The sequence below is a fragment of the Phyllostomus discolor genome, chromosome 3, assembly GCF_004126475.2.
Source record: "Phyllostomus discolor isolate MPI-MPIP mPhyDis1 chromosome 3, mPhyDis1.pri.v3, whole genome shotgun sequence".
Classification (NCBI taxonomy): Eukaryota; Metazoa; Chordata; class Mammalia; order Chiroptera; family Phyllostomidae; genus Phyllostomus; species Phyllostomus discolor.
In genome coordinates this window covers 119,628,010-119,655,447 of record NC_040905.2, presented here as the reverse complement: position 1 = coordinate 119,655,447, position 27,438 = coordinate 119,628,010, and the positions used below count along the sequence as shown (strand labels likewise).

The window sequence follows — 27,438 nt, the reverse complement described above, 5'->3', positions numbered from 1 at the left end:
TCTTTCTTCAGGGAGGAGGTAAGTCTTGGAAACTATTTCTGTAGGTTCATATTATTGGGCATTTGCTTACAGACTTTCTGTGGTCAGGCCAAAGTTTTCAACAAGACAAAGGGTGCAAATCAGAAAGGTAGAGCAGTGGTGAGTGGATATTTGGAGTGCATACAGGAGAAATTTATGTGGAAATATACATTTAAACAATGTGTACTTAAGACTTATAATCATTCCTGCATTTAAACTGAAGAGCATATAAATTCTCATGTACACATGTACAGACCCAGATCATCTGGTGACTGACTGAAGTTAAAATGGCTAACATTTGGGCACAAACAGAAACATGAGAATTTTTTTTAACCTTTCACTCTGAAAATGGATAGTCCTTTGGGGAATCAGCAGGCCCTATGTGACAAAAAGTGGCCACCTCCTAGTCAAGGTAAAACATCATTCCATGGAAAGATGATAAATTTCCTGAGCTTAACACTGGACGAGCATCTTGGGAGAAAAAAGGGGGCTTCTATGGTGGCATCTGAGAGTAAGAACACCTCCAGGGGTCTGTGGCTGGGAGACAGGGGATCCAAATGCCCATAGATCCTCACAGTAATGTCAGGAGCCACTGCTCAGCCCACCAACTATTGTCATGCAGAAATGTGCTTCCAGTGATATCATTGATCCTCTGGTTCCTCAAGAAAAGCCAGAAATCTGAATTTTATATGAAATCCCCAAATTATTAAATCCTAACAAAGTCCTCCTTGAGGAGTCCTTTTGTAACCTTTGATTGGAAGAAACTAATAATACCTCCCCACTATGTGCCAGGCATGAGCTAAGCTCACAGCACCTACTTATTTAAATGACTCCCACTGCATAGCCCTCACTATGTGCCAGGCACTCCTCTAAGTGCTTTACACATGTTAACTTGTTCAACCTCCCTAATAAACTGCAGTAAGTACTGTTGACACAGCAGGAAATTGAGGCACAGAGAAGCTGCATCGCATAGCTAGTGAGTAACAGAGCTGGGATTTGAACCCAAGAGCTCTGGGTCCAAACTCTGGCTCCCAATAACTCTGCTGCACTGCACTAGTGAATTTTTGGAACGTCTCTTTGTGGTTAGTCTATTATCATTCCCATTTCATAGAAGAAAAAAACGAGGCCAGAGAGCGATAGCCATTTGCCCAAGGCCACTGGGGTCTGTCTGATAGTGGTGCTATTATCTTTCTGGGGAAAAAAAACCCAAGTCCTTGCAGGAGGCAAAGAGAGGTTGGGATCTGTTGGAGAGAACTGAGGGAAACCTTTTTTATGAGCCAAATGTCTTTTTTTTCTAATAAGAAAAAAGTTATTCTAGCTGTCAGACCATAAGCTGCAAGCTTTGTGTTTACAAAACAAAAAGGGCAATTATAAATCTTCTTGGGCTGCTGTCAGCGGTCTTGCAGGTCTATGGGCTGAGGACGGATTGACAGGGCATGTTACTTTGGGGAGAAGACTCAGCCCCTGACATTTCTCTGATGCAGCACTGAAGCATGAGGACCAGTTTCTTAAAGTGCCCCTGCCCCTTTCTGGGCTTCAGGAACCCCCAAGCAAAGGCAGAGGAAAGGGCAGGTGTGGTGATGGCCACATTCACAGTGGAGATGACCATCATGACCATGACAATGCCTTGACAACTGGCACACCTTGACAGTTGAGGGCTCACTATGTTCCAGGCACAGAGACACATCACTGTCAGTAAGGTGGGTCCCTTTGTGGTTGCCACCTGTCAGGTGCAGGATCTGTGGGAAATGTCACAGTGTCATACAGATGGCTTTATTGCAGACTTAGAACCAGGGTCAGTAAGAGGAGACGAGATCCTCCATTCTTCTTGTTGTCCCTAGACAAACATGTACTAAGGCCAGAGTGCTCAGCTGGACCCTCTGTGGAAGTCTGTTCCCACCCCACTATTATTACTCTCCCTTGTCATAGGGTGAGTGTGAGAGCAGCCTTGACAATAGGGAATAGAGGCTGGCATCTGGAATTCTGGAGTTCTCTGGGAAAGGCCCATGGAAAAATGGGTTTGGGCACAGCTCCTCCTGTTGGGAGGAAGAAGTAGGGAGCCTCAAGGTCTATGAGACAATGAGCTTGACCCAAGTCCCTCCCTTTATCTGTAAGAGGAGGACCCCTGTGCCTCATTAATGCCTTGTCCAACATCCATTTTGGCCAATCCTCCCTGATTCTCAGTTACATCTCAGTTAACCCTCAGGACAGTCCCAGTTGGCACAACCAGTTCATTTCCTTCCACATTCCCATTCTTGATCCTGGGCTTTAGGGATATGAAATGTAATTGCAGAAGGGATAGAATCTAATTCTGTTGATTGATAAATTGCTGACTACTTCTGTTTTCTTCTGAAGAAGCAGCATAAAACTCAGACTCAGGGTCAGGAAGTGCCTGGGCTCCATTCTGGTTTCAGCATGAATGAGTATGTGGCTCCAAGCAGGCCACTTAGTGTTCCATGCTCAACTTTGTCCTCTGTAAATTGGGGATGACATCAACACTGATTTCATGGGGCACTTGTGAGAAGTCAATGAGATAGAGTGAAAGGTGCTTAGCAGTGCACCAAGCACATAGAGTGCTTTATAAACCTCAGTTCTTGTATTGTAGTTGCTGTTGATTCTGCTGTTGGAGATGACCTTGGTGATGACAATGATGTTGATGATGACAGCATCAAAGGTGATGTCCTTCAGACATCTCACACACATTGTCCAAGGAAGGACTTGAGCTGGGAAAATGCCTGGCATCTGGTGTTTTATATTTTCTCAGTAAGACAGATAGTAAGGCTATCTTTGGTTAGTGGGGACACTTAGGACACAGATAGAGCTTGAGGAAAGTTGAGTTGGGAGAGTGTAGGGAGCTGAGCAGGTACCAGGGTCCTGTCCTGGTTTCACTTTGGAGCCAGAGTCACTGAGGCAACCAGACACATTATCACGCCCTTGGAGCTATTCTCAGATCTGCAGTTGGTATGGGTTAATGAGCCCTCTACCTTTGAATGCTGCAAACTTTCATGGCAGCACTGAACTCCACCTAGTGAGGTCCCAGCCACCCCATTGTGTTGGGTTCAGAGGCCAGGAAGCTAGATTTCTACAACCCAATAAGATGAACATTCAGGCCCCTAAGTTTGCCTTCTGGCATGGACACATCCAGATATGCTCTGTCTGGCTGAGCTCCAAAGCAGGCCCTACTGGTAATGGGATTGTTAAAGAGTAGGAAGGACTATGGGAAAGCCAGTACTTCTAAACCATTACTGCAAATTCCATGGTCTCCCTCCCTACTGGAAAGGAATAGAGGAATGAATGAAAATTTTGCATCACCCCCAGTGTCCACTCCAAAGAGACCACTGTGATCAGGGGTACAAACAGAAGTCTCAAGACCTGAGTTTGAATGTCTGGCTCTCATGACTTCCTAGATGAACTGGGCAAGTCACTTCCATCCAAACTTCACCTTCCATGTGTTTGAAATGGATAAGGGTCACATCTTAAATCATCTTAACAAGGTTGTGGTAAAGATCTAATGAGATCAAGGGTGTGTGAGACCTTTGTGAGGTGCAATGCTCTGTGAAAATGCTATTTGTCAATAGCTTGTCTGTTCTTTCTAACAGTGAGTTAAGGAGAAGAGAAGGCAAATCAAGAATTCCCTACCAGGAAATAGAGAACAGGCTGACCAGAGGGGAGAGGGGAGGAAATTTCAGGGGAAAAGGGCAAGGGTTTACAGGAACAAGTATAAAGGACACATGGACAAAAACTAATGGGGAGGTGGAAATGGGAAAGAGATGGGGACGGCCGGGGGGGTTGGCTGGGATGGGGGTAAAAGTCAGAAAACTGTACTTGAACAACAGTTAAATAAAAAACAAAAGAAATGAAGCATCTGTTGTAAAAAAAGAAAAAGAAAAAGTACTCTCCACTCAGCAGCCAAGTACAGTCTTGAAAATTTCTGTACCCACCCAACATAAAGTAGCACTCAGAGAAATATATGATAATGAGGAGGAGGCCAGTAATGAAAAGCAGGGATGAGGGAGCATAACTGTATCGGTTAAGATGTCTTCAGCAGCAGGTAATCACTCAAATGTCTTAAACAATGAGACAATTTATAAACTCATGAGACTGTATGTCTAGTGGAAGAAGAGGGTGAGCCAGGATGTAATATGATCCAGGCTCAACAATACCATCAAAACCAGTGTTTTCCATCATCCATCCTGCCATCCTCAGTATGTGTGGGCTTTGTGCTGTCTGCCCTCCTCATGACTCAAGATGGTGTCAGCAGTTCTAAATTTCACATCCAGTTCATTGCAGGAAAAGACTGGAGGAAATGGAGAGAACAATGTAGAAGAGAAATGGGGTCATTTCTTCCTGTGTTTTCTCCCTTAAAAGGGAAGAAATTTCTCCCAAGCGGAACTACAAAACCTGCCCTTATATTTCATTGACCTGACCTGGACCCTTGCTCACTGTCTGAATATCTGTCTGCTTGAAATGGCTCAACCACCTAGATTAATGGTATTGCCACCAGCTGACTTGCAATCCCTTTCTGGATGTACCCCAATATCCAGCCCAGCTGGCTTCCAGACATTGGTTGTTGAGTGGTAGCCACTCAACACAGGATACACAAGAATACACAGGAAGACATTAGAACTAGAGACCCAACAATATATCCTTCAGTTTCTCTTGGCATGTTGGGTGTACAATTTGAACAAGACTGACATTGTCCCTGTTTCCCAAGAAGTTTTCAGGTTAGAGAAGGAAGTGGATATTTACCAAACAATTATACAAATGATTGTTTGATTTCAACTATGACCAGCATGCGGAAAAAGTGGTAGAGGTTGCCATGAGAACATACAACTGGGTCTGGAAGATGTCCTTGAGGAAATTATATTTAAAGTGAACCATAAGTCAAGTAAGGCTGAGCCTAGTGAAGAGAAGGAAGAGGCATGAGGTAAAAGAAGCAGCATGTGCAAAGTCCCTGAAGCTGTAAAGAGGGACCACAGATTCAGCAGCCCTATGAGCCAGGGGAAAAGGACCAAGTTAGGGGATAGATTTAAGTCAGTATATTCCAGAGATGGGAAGTCTTAAAATTTCTACATTTTATTTTATTCACAATGAAAACCTCTGTAAAGCAGCCAGAACTGATTTTTTTAATCCTTTCTTCTCTATTTTCATACAATTCAAACTTCAAACAGCCTTCTCCACAATGCCTCAGGGCACCTAACCTGGAGCACCCCTGAAACCCTGCCAATTACAGCAGAATGCTTATTAATTCCTCCAGCTACTGGGATTTCCTGAGAAACAGGCCTGAAGCCTAAGGGGCCTGGAGGAGACGTGGTACAACTACAGCACATTCTATACCTCCCCACACCCCCATGCTGCCCAAGTGCCGGGTTCACTGATGCAATCTTGTTGCTCCCCTAATAGTTAATGCAATGTCTAAATGTCTTTCCCATTTAAGGGGTGGGGGAGATTCTGCTAAAACACACACATTTGCCGCTCAAGCCCCCTCCAAACTCTGTCACAGGGATGTACCCCTCTCTCTTTTGATGCTATTTGAACACTGTCAACAGCAGCAGCCAACTCCCACCCTGCCTGGCTGCCTGGGTGACCTCCATTATTTATGACAGGGAGTGAAATTGATTGTGGTTGAAAGATCCACACTGGAAACAAATGAACTCTTCAATTATTGCTGCACGAATAAATCTCTGTTTCCAGAGTTCCCCTGGGGAGCAGGCATCTAACCCCAGGTTCAAGGTAATAGATATTTCTAGATGACAAAGTACAGGTGACTCTGTTATAATGATTATCAAGTTTTAAGATTCCCAGGGTCAAGTGATTCTTCCTCCTGCTCCCGGTCCCCCTATTTTAACAATGCCTTCCCAAGTGTGCTCCCACAACATTTCCCCTCTGCTGGGTGCGTGACAGAGATATTTCTGTGCTGTGGGCTCTGGTCATCCCCAACCCTTTTTCACAGGAAATATGCAGTGAGTGTTAATGGGGCTATAGCCAAGCTCAAACACCCTGAGATTAACAGAGCTCTCAGGGTGTTCAAGCTTGCCTAGTATTTCTTCCACAAAAAGCCACCAGCTCAGAAAAATTTAATGATGACTTAACCCATTAAGATAATAAACAGGCAACTTCTACCAATCTTGGGCTTAATCCTATTTCCCTTCCTGATAGTACAGAGGCTTCCTGGGTAAGGAAGAGAGGAAGACAGTTCAGGGTGTTGGAGGCTAATTGGGCACCAAGCACTGAGCCGGCACAGACTCAAACATCCAATAATGGAGACAGGGGACCACAAGCGACATCTGGCCCACAGAAGTATTTCTGTCTGGTATGTTCAATGTTTTTAGAAAATAATAATTGGCAAACTTCAGGTTTGGCAGTTTCTGGTTCCAGTGGTTTCCAGTTCCTCCATCCTCTTTCTTCTCAGTGAGACAACACAGCAGCCTCCCCAGCAGATGAGAGATGCAGGTCTCTGTGAGACCTAGACTGGCAAGACCATCACCCTCGAGGCTGAGCACAGTGACACCACTGAGAATGTCAAAGCCAAAACCCAGGACAAGGAGGGCATCCCACCTGTCCAGCAGTGTCTGATTTTTGCAGGCAAACAGCTTGAAGATGGTCGTACTTTTTCACTCTACAACATTCAGAAAGAGTCCACCCTGTGCTTGGTGCTTTGTCTATGGGGTGGCATCAGTGAGCTCTCCCTCCACCAGCTCACCCCACAAATACAACTGTGACAAGGTGATCTGCCACAAGTGTTACACCCACCTGCACCCCTGCATTGTCAACTGCCACAAAAAGAAGTACAGCCACACCAACAATCTCCACCCCAAGAAGATCAAATAAGGCCCCTCCCCTACCTCCTCGCCCTGTAGGTCAGCCTTCTGCCTGAACCCTGTGATCCTGGGTCCTCAACAAAGTTTCCTTTTCATTGGCTGGAAAAAAAATTGATAAACTTCACACACAGAATTTGGCTTTCTAAAATCTGGCTATATCACACCTGCATATCCACATGGCCCCCAGTGGGCAAAGCCTAGGGGTGTGTCCCTCGAGTAAGTCTCCATCCCTACCTGGCCCAGTTCATTACTTTAACTGCCTGGGCCCTGTAAGCATTTGAACCTCTGGCCCCTGACACTTCCCACATCATCAAGTTGTCACCATGACCAAATCTCCCCTCAGTAGCTGGGACATGTTTTCCCAGCAGAAGACAGAGAACACTGAGGTGAATCTGTCTTGGCCTGTGTAGACCTCATGACGATTTTGGCCTTATGGGACCAGGACAGACAAGGTCTGGAGCCCAGCTAAAATAAATAAAGTAAAAAATAAATAAATAAAATAAAATAGTAAAGTAAAATAAAATAGTAAAATAAAAGTGTCCTTACTTTTTATTACCATTACAACATTTTATAATCTCTTCCCAATTTTAGCCTCTTGTGTCACCCTAATGGCACCTATTTTATGCACTGGTTTTGAACTGCTTGGGTAAAGAGACCAGAAGAAGAAAGTAAAGGAACTAAGTATGTGGGACTTTGGGCACCTGCTAGCCTGATGTTGGGCTTAGGGAACTACAAAAGTTTTCTGGGGAGATAGAAGGATCAGATCTGTTGTTGTGATCCTCAGCCCTCAACTCAGAGGTGCTATCTTCACTGCTCAGATCCTTAGTGTTTCACACTATGCCGTATCTTGCACACATACAGAAATCTGTAGTTTCCAGCTGTCTCCAGATGATCCTAATTTCTCATGACCAAAGGTTTCATTTGCATCTGTGTTTATCATCAATAGATTCAGCTAATAACCCTGTTGCACAAGACCATGTGGTCTTATAGTTGCCTTTGTGTCCTACCAGTCATTAATTTCAGGAGCAAGAATATGATGAAATCAGGTCAATTCAGATTTCAGAAATAAATCCACCATGATGCCACACATAGAATTTATGTGCAAAACTTAAATTAACTAACATGGCATAGACAAAGCTGTAATTACTGCCTATCATTTTTCTAGCCACCTTTTTTCAACATATCCAATCAGTTTGCTCCTTTCCAGATCACATGCTTTCTAGTGAGACCAGCCACCATGGCTCCTCCCAGCTGGACCAAGGACTCATGCACAGGCAATGTGAGCTAAACAGAAACAATTCTGTCCAGGGAGGGGCATTTTCTGATATGTGGTGGCATCCTTAGCCAATCAAATCCTCTTTTCTGAGCAGGTTGATGCTGAAGGAGCAGAGAGGAAACGTCACCAGACCTCAAACTGCCACCTCAAGGGCACAGACCCACTTTGCCTATTCAGGATGAATCCTGTCACACAGTTCACCATAATGGTAGTTGGAATCCAAGAGAACATGCAGCCCAACATGAGATTCTTCTAATCAAATTTTCCCTTAATTGGCCAGGATGTGCCAGTTGTGCCACATAGAGGACCAAGGCTTCCCTGACTCTTGGTGTCCTGAGCCCTTACCCGGTTGTCTAGCAGTGGGTTTGCTCTTTATCCAGATTCCTCCTTTGCAAATATCCTTGAGAATCTCCAAAATTTCTGTCACTTGCCCACACATCATTCTTGCTCCTACTCTCCACCTACAAATGAAGCAGGACTCCAATAGGCCCTGGAACCCAGATTCTGCAACCCCTGACCCTGTAGCATCCCATGGAGGCTCTGTGTGGCCCTGATGTATCAAGAACCCCTGCTCCTGCCACCGGGGTGGAGGAGGAAAACTTTCAATTTCACCAGTGATACCATTAGCCCAACCCACATCTTATAGTTTAAGCCTTAGCAGCCACTTCACCAGTCGGAGGTTCCTACTAAACTCCCTGAAATGTATGACGTTTGTACAAGTTAAATAAATTTATCCAAGTGAAGCTGGATATACAAATTGAGAGGAGATCATTCTCTACCATTAAATATAGTCAAGGAGGATTCTACAGGAATGGTCCAAATTAGGAGTGCCAAATTCAGCTCTTAATAAAGCAATTTTTTCACATCGCACACATACAAACATACACACACACACTCATGGCATTATTTTCTCCAAAGACAGGCCATGACTTGCAGCAACATGTATGTAAAGATGGCCACAAGCCATCCAGTGCTCCAAGAACAAGCAGGTCTTCTGGAAGTTTGTTCTTGTGATTTAATAAGCTGTCAGCATGGTAGTGATACCAGTTCAAGCCTGTCATGTTCTCCAGTTTTCTAGAAAGGAGTCATCTGCCCAACAGCTCTCAAAAAGGCCCTAAGCCAAGAACAGCCTTTGCTATACTCATACTATTTTGACAGGCCCTCTTCTAGGCATAGCCATGACCACTGGTGGTCACCTTAAGCCTTCAGGCACTGAAGCCACCTTGCAAGGACAGTGGAAAGAGAATGGTCCTCTTCCTATCTCTTGTTCTTGGTCATCTATATTCTCAAGAAGACCTGGTTGGGCCCACAGCTTCACAAAGTTGTACATTAACAAAGTTCTTTACCACCTTCCCCTGCCTCTCTACTAGGACTTCAAAACTAGTTTAAAAGGCCAGGAGAGGGAAAGATATCTTACCCCATCCCTACACTGTGATAACCCCAAATCTCCAGCTCGAGCCCGCAAGTGCCCATTGATATCACCGCCAGCACGAAGGAGCTACCTGTCTCCAAACAAAGAAATGCAAAACCCAGGGCACCATGGAATGGTATTCCATAGCAGGGGGTAATCAGCATGATGTTCTTTTTTGCTCCCTTATTGATTTGACTAAAATACATATAGCATATGCATTACATATTCACATTGCACAGCTTTCTCTCCAAACCAAGAAGTTCCCACCCCAGCTCCAACCCTGCCAGCCAAGGGTAGATGGTCCAATTTTTCTTATGCCTCACTCCCCTTTCCCTTTCCCTAATTTCTTATGAAAGCACAAACATCTGAGTGTTCTTAATTATATTTAAGGGATTAGTTCTGCCCTAGAATTGGGTTCTGTCCCCTTGCTCAAGGCTGGTGTTTCTCTTTTTTGATCTTTTTACCACATTTCAATAAATGCCAATTTTCTACTCCAAGACAACCTTGTCAGAGTGCTTCCTGTGGTACTAACTAGCTGTGTGACTATGGGCACATTACCTAACTATTCTGTGCTAATTACTCCTGTATAAAATGGGGGTAAAAATATCAACTGTATCAGAAGGTGGTTATGAGTATTAAACACATTATTAGAACAACGTCCAGCAACACCTAGGGGCACTTATAAGTGTGTTTATTATCTTGCCCTTTAGAAGCTCCCAGTCAAGTGAGGTGGAGGTAGGGAGACAGAGTAATATACATAGAGCCTGAGGAGGCACTCCCAACCAGCTGGGCCAGAGGGCTGGACAGGGAGAGGGCACAGGGGGAGGAATGGCAGATCCAGGAAGGAATTCCTACAACAGTGACACCAAATTAGATCCTTAAATATGCATAGGAATTAGTCATGAGGGCACATCTAGGAAGTGAGTTCCTGGCAGAGAGAACAGCCTGTGCAGAAGCAGAGGCAAAAAAGGTATGGTCAATTTTATGTGTAACCTCAACTGGCCACAGTGTACCCAGATTAAACATTACTTCTATGTGTGTCTATGAGGGTGTGTCTGGCTTACATTGGCATTTGAATCAGGCAACTCAGGAGATTAGATGGCCCTCTCCATGTAGATGGGCATCATCCAATCCACTGAAAGTTGAATGTAACAAAAAGAGGAGGAATGAGGAATTTGCCCCTTTTTTCCTGTCTCACTGTTATCCTGGGGCATCTCATCTTCTGCTCTCAGACTGGGCTTTACACCACCAGCTCTCCTGGTTCTCAGGTCTTCAGACTTGGGCTTAATTACACCACCAGGTTTCCTGGGTCTCCAGCTTGCAGACAGCAAGCATAACATTGGATTTCTTGGCCTTCATAATCATGTGAACCAATTTCTCATAACAGATAGATATAGATGTAGACACAGACACTGATACAGATACAAATATAGATCCCCTATTGGTTCTGTTTCTTTGGAGAACCTAGCTAGAATTACAAAGTGCAGCCTAGCAGGAGCAGTGCATCTTGAATGGAGTATTCTATGAAGCTCCTATTTAACAGGGTGTAGCCAAGAGGGGAGCCCCAAATAGGGATTTGTAATAGGGTCTAGAAGAGCTTAGAGATAATTGGCTCCACACCACAGGGCCACATCTGCCCAGAATGCTGGCAGCTGTGGCCAATTGTGAGAGGAGCCAGAAATGGGGCTGCAGAGGAAGATTGGTGCTGGGATTTAAACAGAGGCATGGCAGCCATTGGGTGTCTCTCTTTTGGGGACCACACATACGTTTAGGACCACACAGCTTTGGTGTCTTGGTTGGGACCATGCTGCCTGGGTGAGAGTCAGAACCATGAAGCTTTGGAAGTGCTCCCTTTTGCCACATGGAGGGTGTCATGAGGACTGTGTGCATTTGTGGGGAACTTTATTTTGTGTTATTTCAAATAAATAATAAGTTCCTTTCCTTTTCACTGATCTCTGGTATTAAGAGATATCTTTCCTCAGGTGACAGGCAAAACAAACCCCGTGGGTGGGGAGGAATCCCTGGAGAAAAAGAGGGGGTCTTTTAAATCATTCAGGCCCCCCACTCTGTTCTGTAACATTATGGGGGCCAGACTGTGAAGGTATTTGTGCATCATGCTGCACAGCTTAGCTCTTACCCTGAGGCCAGCAGCCATTGGAGAGATTTGAGCTGGGCAGTGACCTGGTCAGGCATGCATATTACTTAGAAAGCTCACTCTGTCTATGATACAAAGAGTTTAGAGGAAGGGAGTGGGGAGACAGGGAGGCATCATGATGGACTGGCTCCTGGGTGAAGGTGAAAAGGGCTGAGTGATGCAGAGATGAAGTTGTGGACCAGCTTTCAGACCTTAGCCATGTTCGGGTGCTGGCATCGCTGACTCTTCAGAAAATATTCCCTCATAATTTCTCTCCAGTGGTCAGAAACACTGGCATAGGGGCTGTCACACATGTGAAAACAGAGGTTCAGAATCCCTGCATGTGACTATAAACAAATCAATGTTTGCTTTACAGGTGGGGAAACTGAGGCACCGACTGATAAAGCAACATATCTGAGGTCACAAAGTTGATGAATTGAGGGGCCAGGGAAAATGCCTGGTAATCAGTTACTAATCAAGAGTCAGTGTTGTTTAACGCATTCTACCTTCTTTAATCCCAATGACATCTCATGACCATCCCATGAGGCCTCAACAGTATTTCCATGTTATATGTTGAAAACCTAAGGCTATGAGTACTGGGCATTTTAGTGCAGAGAAGCAAATCATAATATTCAGGATTACAGATAGCATTCACCATCGAGCTCACTGTGACAGGCAGGATGCTATCACTGACACCCTCTGGAAAGGAAACCAAGGACAAAGAGGATAAGTCACTCACTGAGGCCGTAGAGCAAGTGCCAAAGATGAGATCTGAACCCAGGCCATTGGAACCCAGGCCCATCCTCCTCATAGCTCTGCTGGTCTGGGATTCACTTTGTGGTGGGAACAGCTGGGCATGAAGGCTGACTCCATTCCCTGCTCACATTTTTCATCTGTGCACATCTAGAATTTCCATTATCAACTTCACTGGCATGTGTTTGGGCAAACCGCCCAAGTGGTTGGCTTCAGGCACCAAGCACTTCCCTGGAAGACCTTGAAGAACATTCAGCATTCAAACCTGGGAGATAGAAATGCCAACTCAGTAACTAGCTGCCTAGCTTATAGATGAAAACAAAAACTTAAAGTTAAAGGGCCCATGTGTTATGTATTTCAAATATGGAACCTTGATACCCAGACATCAACAGGATTTGCTCTGGAGCCCCCCAGGCCCATGCACCCTCCTTAAGCTCCTTGTTTTTATCAGCTCTGGATTCATGGTGAGCCCATTTCATTCACCTGACAACACAACACCAAGCCCTAATTAGCTTATTAGAGTGGGGTGGAAGTTATTCAGGCCATTAACCAATATTTCTGGTTTTCTCCTTCAAAGGACAAAGCACATTGAACTTCCCCAACATTTTTAACTTAAATGGGGCCATGTGACTTCCTTTGTCCAATGGGATGTGAGAAGAAGTGGCTTGTGGCTTAAAGCTCCATGAGTTGGCCTGGATGCCAGAGTGACAAGAACATGGAGCCAAGACCCAGCTTGACCCTGAGGCGCACACAGTGTGAGCAAGAAATCAACCTTTGTCATTGTAACTTTCTGAGGGTTTGTGGTGGTTTGTGATGGCAGCTCAACCTAGCCTGCCCTGATGGATACAAGGGTGTGATAAGAAAACACAAGAAGACCCTGCCTTCAAGGTAATCGGAGTCCAGTGGGCAGAAAACTCGGTTTTCAAACAACAGTAACCCCATCTGACCTCAGAAGATCTGTCTCAATCACTACCCTCCCCTGTAAAAAAATGCTCATAATGTGACACATACACCATGGGGAACTGGATGGAGGGGACATAAATGTGTGACCTCACTTCTCTAAAGAGAACAAGCTCTCTCTAAGCATTTCCTGAAAGCATAAGGATGCACAGCCATTTGGAAAATTCATGTTCTCTAGCCCAGAGATCAGGTCCCATGTATCCTGAGTCAGGAATCACCCTGTGGGCAGCTGTGTAAACTCCAAGGGAAATGGATTATCGATTTGCAATCTCTTAAATGCACACACATGCGCATGCACACACACACACACACACACAGCCTCCTTCAGAACCATGGCTTCCAACTCTTTGCCACCAACACCTTCTTATTCATTTTCTCCTTCGGACTCATGTTTCGATATTTTCTCCAAAACAATTGGTATACAGGTAATAGCTCCTTTTTTTCAATGTTATTACAAATTTTTAACCCACATTTCTTAGTCACCAACTCATTTTTATTTTACTCTGTGTCAGTGGTTGGCAAACTTAGCATACTTTGAACTTTTGGGTCCCATCCCCAGAGATTCTGACTTGTTACAACTGAGCTGGTGCCTGGGAATCTGTATTTCAGCAAAACTACCCAAGCTAATTCAGTGCTGGTAGTCAGTGAGTCACATGGAAGGAATGCTGATTTCAATGCTTTGGTCAAAAGGCATTGTATGTTCCGAATTCCAGTGGCTAACTCTCCCTCAGCCCCACTGCCAAGACAGCATCCAGCACCCTATCATCTCTCCATATCACCACCATCTAGGCTCCTAACTGGTACCTTATCTTTGACTCCCCAACCCCAGTCCACCTCTACATCCAACATGTCGTCCCAGCTGAAAACCTTGTTGCCAGCAATAAGCCTCTACTGAGCACTTACTAAATGAGCAGGCATGGTCCTAAGCACTTTACACTTGATACCCTTTTTGATCTCCACAAATCTCTGTGATGCAAGGTTTATGTTTAGTCTTACCTTACAGAAAAGGAAACTAAAAAGCAGGCAGTTGAAGTAGTAAGCCTTCCCTTGAAGTTTATGGAGCCCCAGACAAGAGGGGAGCATGGGCCTGGGCTAACATTTCTCTCATCTCCTTCTCTCCAAGTTTTGACTTCTCAGGGAGGAGTCTGCAACCTGATCCCAGAGCCTTTGGCAGCTTCCTGCCTGGATCCTCCTTCCTCCACACACAGAACCTGCTCCTCTGTCTCAAACCAAGCTTTGACTCATCATTTCTGAAGCATGGCATGCTCTCTCACCCTCACTGGCCTTTTAAGCTTTAGTTTGTATGCTTAAACACCCTCCTGTTGCTTTTTCACCTGTACAACTTCTAATTACTCAAAGCTCACATCAAAGGTTCTCCTTAAAGCTTCCCCTAAACTCCCTGCCCCCACTCCAGAGCAGAATTTCACCCACTTCCTGTGACCACCATCACATGAAGACCACCATCACATGAAATCCACCATTACAGTGATGTATTGATGAACCTGAGACTGTCTCCAACCACGGAACCAACATGGGGTCTGGAACATTCAGTGCTGAATAAAGAGTCTTGCAAGAATTATGAAAATCTGATGGCTGTTTCTGAATCCAAGTATTTTTCAAGAGATAAAACCCTATCTTGTATAGGAAATACAAGCATGTGGATCCCAAATAGAAAAAGATGCTCATCAGCAGCAAAATAATGGAATAACCCAAACCATTACCAAGAAGGCAATCAGTCAATCAAACTAAGGATGTAGACAGGGTGAGGCAAACAGTGTTAGCCAGGTTGATGGAGTTTCCGATACGGCACCTACGTGCCAGCTCTGTGGTTCTGCTTGCCTTTCTGTCTGGGATAAATCTGTCCCCCAGCTCTTGCCTTGATGCTAGCCACTTCAGTCCCTCCCTATATGCCACTGGCACCTTTCAAGCTGCTATCTCGGTGCTGGAACTCAGATGGAGTGAGTCTGAAGAGTGGAACAGAGAAAGGAAGGGGGAGAGAGAGAAATATCAATGTGAGAGAGAAACACCAGTTGGTTGCTTTGAATACGCACCTAGACCAGGAATCAACCTGCAACCTAGGTATGTGCCCTGAGCAGGAATCAAACCTGCAACCCTGAGACTTCTGGCCAAGATGGAGGTGTAGGTAGACACACTGTGCCTCCTCGCACAACCAAAATAAGGACAACAATTTAGAAACAAAAAAAAAAAACAACTAGTACTGACAGAAAATTGAACTGTATGGAAGTCCAACAACCAAAGGAGTTAAAGTAGACACATTCATCCAGGCCAGAAGGAGGGGCAGAGTCGGGGAGCCAGGACAGAAAGGGCTAGCAGCAAGGCGGCTGGCAGACCCTGGGCGCACAAAGCAGCAGCAGGCAGAAACAGTGAGGTAGCGGATTGTGAAGGGGTGCAGTGTGCAAGGCAGCTGCCAGGCTGGGCAGTCCCCCATTCATTCACAGATAAACCAGGTGAAACTGGAGAGCAAGACAGACCATGCAACCCAGGGCTCCAGCTTAGGGATATAAAGCCTCAAACACTGACTGAAAACACCTGTGGGGGTTGAGGTGCAGGGAGAAACTCCCAGCCTCACAGGAGAGTTCATTGGAGAGACCCACAGGGTCCCAGAACATACACAAACCCACCCATATGGGAATCACCACAAGAAGGGCCCGATTTGCTTGGGGGGGAGCAGGGGAAGTGACTGAAATCAAAGAGTAGAACAAGTGCCATGGTTCCCTCTTGGATCCCTGCCCCACATACAGCATCACAACCCAGTGAAGTGGGTTGCCCCACCTGGGTGAACACCTAAGCCTCCACCCCTCACTATGTAACAAATGCATCAAGACAAAAAAAAATGGCCCAAACAAAAGAACAGATCAAAGCTCCAGAGAAAAATAGAACTAAGTGATGGAGAGGTAGCCAACCTATCAGATGCACAGTTCAAAACACTAGTAATCAGGATGCTCACAGAATTGGTTGAATTTGGTTGCAAATTAGATGAAAATATGAAGGCTATGCTAAGTGAAATAAAGGAAAATGTACAGGGAACCAATAGTGATGGGAAGGAAACTGGGTCTCAAATCAATGGAGTGGACCAGAAGGAAGAAAGAAATATCCAATCAGAAAAGAATGAAGAAACAAGAATTTAAAAAAGTGAGGAGAGACTTAGGATCCTCCAGGACATCTTTAAGCATGCCAACATCCAAATTGTGGGATACAAGAAGGAGAAAAGGAAGAGCAACAAGTGGAAAACTTATTTGAATAAATAATAAAGGAAAACTTCCCCATCTGGCTAAGGAAATAGATTTCCAGGAAGTCCAGGAAGCTCAGAGAGTCCCAAAGAAATTGGACCCAAGAGGAACACACCAAGACACATCACAATTACATTAGCCAAGACTAAAAATAAGGAGAGAATCTTAAAAGCAACAAGAAAAAAGCAGACATTTTCTATAAAGGAGTGCCCATAAGGCTATCAACTGATTTCTCAAAAGAAACCTTGCAGGCAAGAAGGGGCTGGGAAGAAGTATTCCAAGTCATGAAAGCCAAAGACCTACATCCAAGATTGCTCTATCCAGCAAAGCTTTCATTTAGAATAGAAAGGCAGATAAGTGCTTCTCAGATAAGGTCAAATTAAAGAAGTTCATCATCGCCAAGCCCTTATTTTATGAAATGCTAAAGGGATTATCTAAGAAAAGGAAGATAAAAACCATGTACAGTAAAATGACAGCAAACACAATTATTAACAACCACACCTAAAACAAAAACAAAATAAACTATGCGAACAACTAGAACAGGAACAGAATCACAGAAATGGAGATCACATGGAGGGTTATCAACAGGGGAGTGGGTGGAGGAGAGAGGGGGAAAAGGTGCAGAGAATAAGTAGCATAGATGGTAGGTAGAAAATAGACAGGGGGAGGGCAAGAATAGTATGGGAAATGTAGAAGCTAAAGAACCTATGACGTGTACATGAACTAAAGCAGGGGAATGTGGGTGGGAGAGGGTACGCAGGGTAGAGGGGAGTGAAGGGGGAAATGGGACAACTGTGATAGCATAATCAATAAAATATATTTAAAAACATTTAAAAAGCATAAATAATAGGTACGAAATAGACAGAGGGCATAAAAAAAAAACCCTGCAACCCTTTGATTACAGGGCAACACTCCAACCAACTGAGTCACACCAGCAAGGGCTAACTGAAAATTTGCTAAGAGTAGATCCTAAGAATTCTCATGAATTCAAAACTGGTTACTGTGTGAGATGATGGTTGTGATAATTAACTTGATTACGGGAATCTTTTCACAATGTATATATTGAGTGATCACACTGTGGACTTTAATATGTTATAATTATATTTTTCAATTATGTGTTATTTCAATAAGCCTGGATAAACAAAGAAAAATGTGTTACGTACGTACAATGGAAGATTACTCAGTTTTACAAAGGGAAATCAGTTCTGCCATTTACAACAACACGGATGGAGCTGAAGGACGTTATGCTAAATTAAATAAGCCAGACACAGAAGGGCAAATACTTCCTGATGCCACTTTTATGATTAATCTGTAATAGTCAAATGAATAAAACCAAAGAATAGATAGTTGTTTCTGGAACTGGGTGGAGGAGGAAATGTGGAGGTAATAGTTAAAGGGTTCAAAGTTTTAGTTAGGCAAGATAGATAAGTTCTGAAGATCTATTGTGCAGCGTAAGGCCTATAGGTATCAATATCCTATTTTACAGCCCTGGCTGGCGTAGCTAAGTGGATTGAGCGCAGGCTGGGAACCAAAGTGTCCCAGGTTCAATTCCCAGCCAGGGTACATTCCTGGGTTGCAGGCCAGAACCCCCAGCAACTGCACATTGATGTTTCTCTCTCTCTCTCTCTCCCTCCCTTCCCTCTCTAAAAATAAACAAAATCTTTTAAAAAAAATATCCTATTTTACAGTTAAAAATTTGCTAAGAAGGTAAATCTTAGGTTAAGTGTTCTTATCATAAATACACAGAAAGAAAAAAATTAAAGGGCAGGAGGAAACTTCCAAAGATAATGGAAAAGTTTATAGCCTTGATGGTTTCACAGGTGTATATCTATTCCAAGTTCATCAAGTTGTATATTAAATATGTACAGCTTTTTGTATGTTAATCATAAGCTAATAAAGTGATTTAAACACACACACACAAAAAAAAACTAAGGATGTAGGATATAACAGAATACTATGAAGATGTTTAAAAAAGAATAAAGTACATTTATTCAGACATGAGAAAATGGTAAATGAAAGCAGCATATTACAGATTAGAGGAGAATGACATTTAAAACTGTACACCTAAAATATATATTAAGTATAGATATACTCATAAAAGAACACTTAATGTTAAATGTACCAAAATATTAACTATCATTCACCCCTGACAAGCAAGAGGAACATTTGTTTAATGTCCTGCTTAATGAACTGTTATATTATTTTATATTAAAATATTCATTTTGTTAATAAATATATGTTTTAAAGAAAGTGGCACAAAGTTGGAAAGGTCCTGATAGGGCCAGCAGTGCTGAAAGGTTCTCAGCCTCCCATGGTAAACACTCTGGAAAGGCCACCATCTGCTGACCCAGCCCTAGAGGGTCTCCCAGAGTTCAGCGGCCCTGCTGTCCATGTCTCCATGGAATGCCACATTGTCTACCACACCTCCCTTCACCTCTTTGAGAAGTCTCGAGTCTGCTCCTGTTCCTTGTCAGAAGACATGGTCCTCAACAGTGTAGCTTCAGTCTCAGAAGCAACACCAGCCTTGGCTGAGGAAGGAATACCAGAAGCACAGGCTTCAGGGCAGGTAGAGGAGGAGGACAATATCACTTTCTCAGAAGGAGGAAAGCAATGATTTATGAAGTACCTGATTTGTCTCTAGGTCCTTTTAAATTCAACATCACATCTGACTCCTCCAAAAAACCTACAGACTAATTACTGATAGCTCCACTTTACAGATGTGGACATTGAGGCTCAGAAAGGTTAAGCAATTTGCCAAAGGGTATTGAGCTGGGATGAAAGAGAGTGGATACTGAAACCTATTCATTCAACAAAGATTTATTAAATATGTACAGCTTTTTGTATGTTAATCATAAGCTAATAAAGTGCTTTAAACACACACACACACAAACTAAGGATGTAGGATATAACAGAATACTAAGAAGATGTTTAAAAAAAGAATAAAGTACATATATTCAGACACGAGAAAAATGGTAAATGAAAGCAGCATATTACAGATTAGAGGAGAATGACATTTAAAACTGTACATTGAACTTAGTTATTGAATGTGCTGGGCATTCCATGTGCAGGGTTAATAAACCAGACAAGGGTCCCTGGGCATGCAGAACTCACAGACTATCTAATGACAAAATTGAAATGTATTCCTGCAGCATCACCCAGTTAGAGGACACAGATGAACACCAATCCTAGGACATCTGCCGTTCAGTGTTGAGAAAGGTGTTCCCATTCTCACTTCCGAAGCAGCCTTAGAAGGAAATGCAGTCTCTTATGTGTCAGGACAGAAAATGCAGCCCTCCAAGGCAAAGGCTCTTGGAAAGTTGAGGATGAATTCTTGGCAAATATAAGGGGGAAGTTGCCTTGTCAATTAGCTTTCATACATGGCGGAGCTCAGAAACAATGAAGACACAAATCTGTCAGACTCCAGAAGAAGGACCCTCAGGAGAGGTCCGTGGTGAAACCCCCAGGCCTTCACATGACCTCTTGCTTAGCTCTGACTTCCTGGCTGTGTCTGTCTTCAGCCTCCCCCTGTTCATACCCCTCCCCTTGACCCAAATAACTTCCTGGTGGATCATGACCAACAGCTAAGGGAGCCACCAGCAATGACCATTGCCTAACCTGTCAGACAACACCCCAGGCTTCAGAGCCATGGATCAGAGTCTTACTAGTTCCCCTCCCCTACACCCCTGCCAATCTGCCTTTTCTTGAGTGAGCATTAATTAAAAAGGTACTCTTGACTCCTCTGAAGATATGAGCAATATAATAACTGCAGATTGCTCTAGAGAAACAATAAAAAAAATAAATAAGATTAGGTGAAAAACAGAGGCTGAGTATACTTTCAGGCCTGAGAAGGTTCCAGTCTTACATATTGCTGAGCTGGAGCCATGGGCTGGCCATATAGGCCTGTGCCGCCATAATCCTAGTCACCCTTCTCTGCACATGCTTTGTGTTGTTCCTGACCCTCCCACAGTGAGAAACTCAAAGCAAGAACGATAGTATAACCCTGGTGCTGTTTAAACTTTTTTTTTTCTGGGTATTCATAGGTTTTTATTTTTCAATTGGCTAATGAGTATTTTTCTTTTTTTTTTATTTCAATCATTGTTCAAGTACAGTTTTCTGCCCCCTACTCCCGTTCCAGCCCCTCCACCCAACCCTCCCCCCTTCCCCCCCATTACCCCCCACCCCTAGTTTTTCTCCATGTGTCCTCCAAATTTGTTCCTGTAATCCCTACCCATTCCCCCCTGAAATTCCCTCTTCTCTCCCCTCTGGCCACTGTCAGACTATCCCCTATTTCAGTGTCTTTGGTTATATTACGCTAGTTTTTTGTTTTCTTTTGTTTTGTTGTTTAGATTCCTGTTAAAGGTGATATCATGTGGTATTTGTCTTTCACTGCCTGGCTTGTTTCACTTAGCATAATGCTTTCCAGCTCCATCCATGCTGTTGCAAAGGGTAGGAGCTCCTTCTTTCTTTCTGCTGCATAGAATTCCATTGTGTAAATGTACCATAGTTTTTTGATCCATTCATTTACTGATGGACATCTAGGTTGCTTCCAGCACCTAGCTATTGTGAATTGTGCTGCTATGAGCATCGGGCTGCAAAGGTTCTTTTGTATTGGTGTTTTAGTGTTCTTAGGATAGAGTCCCAGCAATGGAATTGCTGGGTCAAAAGGCAGATCCATTTTTAGTTTCTGAGGAAGTTCCAAACTGCCTTCCATAATGGTTGTACCAGTCTACAGTCCCACCAACAGTGCACTAGGGACCCCCTTTCTCCACAGCCTCTCCAACACTTGTTGTTTGTTGCTTTGTTTATGATGGCCATTCTGACTGGTGTGAAGTGGTATCTCATTGTGGTTTTAATCTGCATCTCTCTGATGGCTAGCGATATTGAGCATCGCTTCATGTGTCTTTGGATTTTCTGTATGTCCTCCTTGGAGAAGTGTCTGTTCAAGTCCTTTGCCCATTTTTTAATTGGGTTACTTGTCTTCTTAGAGTGGAGTCATGTAAGTTCTTTATATATTTTGGAGATTAAACCCTTGTCTGAGGTATCATTAGCAAATATGTTTTCCCATACAGTTGGTTCTCTTTTTATTTTGATACTGTTTTCCTAGCTGTGCAAAAGCTTTTAATTTGATGAGGTCCCATTTGTTTATTCTTTCCTTTATGTCCCTTGCTCTAGGAGACAAGTCAGTAAAAAAGTTTCTGCGTGAAATATCTGAGATTTTCCTACCTACGTTCTCTTCTAGGACTTTAATGGTGTCACGCTTTATATTTAAGTCTTTTATCCACCTTGAATCTATTGTTGTATAAGGTGTAAGTTGGTGCTCGAGTTTCATTTTTTTGCACGTAGCTGTCCAGTTCTCCCAACACCATTTGTTGAAGAGGCTATTTTTATTCCATTTTATGTTGCTGCTTCCTTTGTCAAATATTAATTGACCATAGAGGCTTGGGTTTATTTCTGGGCTCTCTGTTCTGTTCCATTGGTCTATGTGCCTGTTTTTATGCCACTACCAGGCAGTTTTGATTACAGTGGCCTTGTAGTATAGTTTAGTGTCAGGTATTGTGATTCCTCCTACTTTACTCTTCTTTCTCAAAATTGCAGCAGCTATTCGGGGTTGTTTATGGTTCCATATAAATTGTTGAAGTGTTTGTTCTATGTCTGTGAAATATGCCATTGGTACTTTAATAGGTATTGCATTGAATGTGTAAATTGCTTTTGGTAGTATGGACATTTTAATGATATTAATTCTTCCAATCTATGAACACGGTATATGTTTCCATTTGTTTGTGTCTTCCTTGATTTCTCTCCTCAGTGTTATGTAGTTTTCTGAATACAGGTCTTTTACCTCTTTGGTTAGGTTTATTCCTAGGTATTTTATTTTCCTTTTTGCTATTTCAAATGGGATTTTTTTCTTGATTTCTGCTTCTGCTGTTTCATTGTTGGTGTACAGAAATGCCTTTGATTTCTGGATATTGACTTTGTATCCCGCTGTTTTACCAAATTCATTTATTAGGTCAAGCAGTTTTTTGGTGGAGTCTATAGGATTTTCTATGTACACTATCATGTCATCTGCAAACAGTGACAGTTTTGTTTCCTCCTTTCCCATTTGGATTCCTTTTATTTCTTTTTCTTGTATGATTGCTGTGGCTAGAACTTCCAGTACTATATTGAATAGAAGTGGTGAAAGTGGACATCCTTGCCTTGTTCCTATTCTTAGTGGAAAAGATTTTAATTTTTGCCCATTGAGTATAATGTTTGCTGTAGGTTTCTCATATATGGCCTTTATTATGTTGAGGAATGCTCCCTCTATTCCCACTTTACTGAGTGTTTTTATCATAAATGGGTACTGTACCTTATCAAATGCTTTTTCTGCATCTATTGATATGATCATGTTGTTTTTGTCTTTGCTTTTGTTTATGTGATGTATTACATTTACTGATTTGCATATATTGTACCATCCTTGCATACCTGGAATGAATCCAACTTGGCCATGGTGTATGATCTTCTTAATGTACTGTTGGATGCGGTTTGCCAGTATCTTGTTGAGGATTTTAGCGTCAATGTTCATCAGTGATATTGGCCTGTAGTTTTCTTTCTTTGTTGTGTCTTTATCTGGTTTTGGGATTAGGATGATGCTGGCCTCATAGAAAGAGTTTGGGAGTCTTCCATCTTTTTGGATTTTTTGAAATAGTCTGTGAAGGATAGGTGTTAGTTCTTCCTGAAATGCTTTGTAGAATTCTCCTGTGAAACCATCTGGTGCAGGGCTTTTGTGTGTTGGGAGTTTTTGGATTACTGCTTCAATTTCTTTTGCTGTTATTGGTTTGTTCAGGCTTTCTGCTTCCATTTTATTGAGTTTTGGAAGGTTATATTTTTCTAGAAATTTGTCCATTTCATCTAGGTTTTCAAATTTCTTGGCATACAGCTCTTTGTAGTAATTTGTTACAATCCTTTGTATTTCTGTGGTATCTGTTGTAATCTCTTCTCTTTCATTTTTGATTGTGTTTATTTGGGTTTTCTCTCTTTTTTTCTTGATGAGTCTGCTTAAAGGCTTGTCGATTTTGTTTATCTTTTCAAAGAACCAACTCTTGGATTCATTGATCTTTAGAATTGTGCTTTTAGTCTCTGTGTCATTTAATTCTGCTCTAATCTTGGTTATTTCCTTCCTTCTGCTTGCTCTGGGCTGTCTTTGTTGTTGTTCCTCGAGTTCTTGTTGACGTAGGGTTAGGTTGTTTGTTTGAAATGTTTCTAACTTTTTTAGGTGGGCCTGTATCACTATGATCTTCCCTCTCAGGACTGCCTTGGCTGTGTCCCATAAGTTTTGGGTTGTTGTGAGTTCATTTTCATTTGTTTCCAAAAACCATTTGATTTTTTCCCTAATATCATTCTTGACCCATTCATTGTTTAATGGCATGCTGTTTAATCTCCATGAATTTGAGTGTTTTGGGTTTTTTTCCTTGTGGTTGGTTTCTAGTTTCAGTCCCTTGCGATCCGAGAAATTGCTTGGTATGATTTCAATTTTTTTGAAATTGTTGAGGCTTGTTTTGTGTCCTATCATGTGGTCAATCTTTGAAAATGTTCCATGTACATTTGAAAAAAATGTGTATTTAGCTTCTTTGGGATGGAGGGTTCTGTAAATATCAGTAAAGCCCAGTTCATCTAGGGTATTGTTCAATGCCACAATATCTTTGTTGATGTTTTGTTTGGAAGATCTGTCCATTTTTGATAGAGGGGTGTTAAAATCCCCCACAATAATTGTGTTGCTGTCCATATCTTTCTTGAAGTCCTCTAAGATTTTCTTTATGTATTTAGGTGCTTCTATGTTGGGTGCATATATATTTACTATATTTATGTCTTCTTGGTGAATTCTTCCCTTGAGTATCATGAAATGACCTTCTGGGTCTCTCTTTATGGATCTTCTTTGGAAGTCTATTTTGTCAGATATGAGTATTGCTACCCCGGCTTTTTTCTCCTGTCCATTTGCTTGGAAAATTTGTTTCCAGCTCTTCACTTTCAACCTGTGCAGATCTTTTATCCTGAGGTGGGTCTCTTGTAGACAGCATATGTGTGGGTCATGTTTTCTTATCCAATCAGCTATTCTATGTCTTTTGATTGGAGCGTTTAGTCCATTTACGTTTAAGGTTATTATTGATAGGTACTTATTCATTGCCTTTTATGTACGTGTGATCCTCTCTCACTCTCTCTTTTCCTTTCTTTCCTTAAAGCAGTCCCTTCAGCATCTCTTGCAGAGCTAGTTTAGTGGAGGTGTATTCTTTTAGACTTCTTTTGTCTGAGAAGCTTCTTATTTGGCCTTCTATCTTAATTGAGAGCCTTGCTGGGTAAAGTAGTCGTGGTTGCAGGCCTCTGGTTCTCATTACTTGGATTATTTCTTGCCATTCTCTTCTGGCTTGGAGTGTTTCCATTGAGAAGTCAGCTGTTAGCCTTATTGGGGCCCCCTTGTATGTTACTTCCTTCTTCTCCCTTGCTGCCTTTAAGATTCTCTCTTTGTCTTGAAATTTTGCCATTTTAATTATGATGTGTCTTGAGGTGGGCCTCCTTGGGTTCCTCTTGATTGGGACTCTCTGTGTTTCCTGGATTTGTGTGACTTTTTGTCTCATCAAATTAGGGAAGTTTTCCATCATCACTTGTTCAACTAGGTTTTCTATCCCTTGTTCTTCTTCTTCTCCTTCTGGTATCCCTATTATATGGATATTATTACGTTTCATATTGTCTTGCATTTCTCTTAATCCCTCTTCATTCTTTCTGAGCCTCTTTTGCCTTTCTTGCTCTTTCTGGGTGTTTTCTTCTATTTTGTCCTCTAGCTCGCTGATCCGATCTTCTGCTTCATCGATCCTGCTTTTCATTCCTTCTACTGTGTTCTTCATTTCAGAGATTGTATTCTTCATTTCCTCTTGGCCCTTGTTGAGAGTTTCTATTTCCTTTTTTATGCTGATGTAGTTTTCATTGAGTTCATTGTAGCTTCCCTGTAGTTTCTCGTAGCTCATTGTGAGCTCATTGAGCTTCCTGACAATCACTGCTTTGAATTCAATATCTGATAGTTGAATTGCCTCTGTTTCATTTAGCATTCTTTTTGAGGCTTCCTCCTTTCCTTTCATTTGGGGAGTATTTCTTTGTCTTCCCATTGTTTGTGAGACTCTTCTTGTTTACCTCAGCTTCTTATATTGATCTGTTCTGGCTCCCTCGGTTTATGATGTGAGCTTCTTTAGTAGAGTAGCAGTGAGTTTCAGTGGTGCTGTTTCCTTAACCCCCCAAGCTCGCTGGTCTTGGGCTGTTGTTTAAGTTGGCTTTGGGTTTTGATTGTTGTTGAGTCTTTCTTTGGTGGTTCCTTCCCGCCAGCTGGTTAAATGTGGGTCACTCTGTCCACCACCTTCTGTATTTTGTTGTGCTGGTGAGGGCAGGTTGTGTTGAGGCTGGTTCTTCTGTGTGTACAAGGTTTAAAGAAATCTTGTTCAGTTGTTTGTATTGGGTACTGTCTCTACTGTTTAGTTGTATTTCCAGATAAGCCCTGGATTGAGGTTTGTGTGGTTACTACTCCCTCCTTCACCTTCTTCTGCTGTTATCTGTTAGTGGTTCCTTAGTTGTTGGGTTTCCTCTTCCAGTGGGTGTCCTGGTGTTCACCTCCTCCACCTATTCTTTTTTGTCATCAGATGGAGGGGAAGGCAAAATGGTTTAAGACAACAACCGAGAATTCTATGCTATTTACAGTAGTAGCAAGTAGGGAAGATATAGGAGGTCCTTTCACTATGTATAGTGTTAACCATGGTCTTCCACCAGGCTAGCTGATTTTTAGAAAGGATGGAAAGAAGATAATACTCTTGTTGGGGGAGGAAGGATTGTGAGTTGGATCTATGAAGCAGAGAGGTTGTGGGCGGTCAGATTCTGGGTAAGGTGAGAGTAAAGGATAGTAAATAGGTGTAGTGTGTGAGAGAATTGAGTTAACCACTACAGTAATAGAGTTCAGGAAACTTTGAAATGGGCTAAGATCTGGGGGGGTGGGGGGGTGTTGTGAAGTAATTACAATTGCATGGAACAGCAGTTATTTACAATAATATTATGGCAACATTCATATGGCAGAGTCTATGAAATCTAGGTAATAAGGATATGGAGTACAGAACATTGAGTAGTATGCTGATAGGACACAGGTGAGTTAATGGACAGTAGATTAGTAATACGGTATAGAAAGAGATATCAGGGGAAAGCTGTCAGGTCATACAATAAAACCAGCCTGGCAAAGCAGGCTATACAAAAATAAGAGGGATATAAAAATATTGTTAAAAAAAAAAAGATGTAGGAACACTGGAAAAATAATAATAATACAAATATGCAATAACTTGCAGGTTCTCTGTAATAGCAGAGTGACATTTATCTCACTGTCCCAGCTGTTGTGATGCCCCTTCTTTGGGTTCAACTTTGGTCTTTTCACAGATCCAGGATTTTGTCTCACTTGTAGGTATTTAGGAAAAAATTTAAAAAAGAAAAAAATAGAAAAGGCAGACGAAGGCAGGAAGAAGAGATGAAATTGGAGGACAGGAAGGAGGAAGGAATAAAACAAGAATTCAGGTAAGAGAGAAAAAAGAAATCAAAAGAGAATAAAAACAATAAAACTTAAAAAATTAAAAATTGTTAAAAAAAATAGAATCAAATTTAAAAGTCTCTTGATTTCAAAGTGGCCAAACCGGTTTTTCTGCTCTTGCTGCTTGAGGCAGGCTGAAGGATGACTTGTTTGGCTTTTCTTCCTAGGCCGGTGCGGTTCGCACTGGCTCCGCGGCCCGTCCGCTGCCCGGCGGGACCCCCGCTCCCGT

At 42.6% G+C, this 27,438-nt stretch overlaps 1 pseudogene; it reads left to right on the top strand.

Annotated features, from left to right (window-relative positions):
- Positions 1-366: 366 nt before the first annotated feature.
- LOC114505823 lies at positions 367-6,895 on the top strand (annotated as a pseudogene).
- The last annotated feature ends 20,543 nt before the right edge of the window (positions 6,896-27,438 follow it).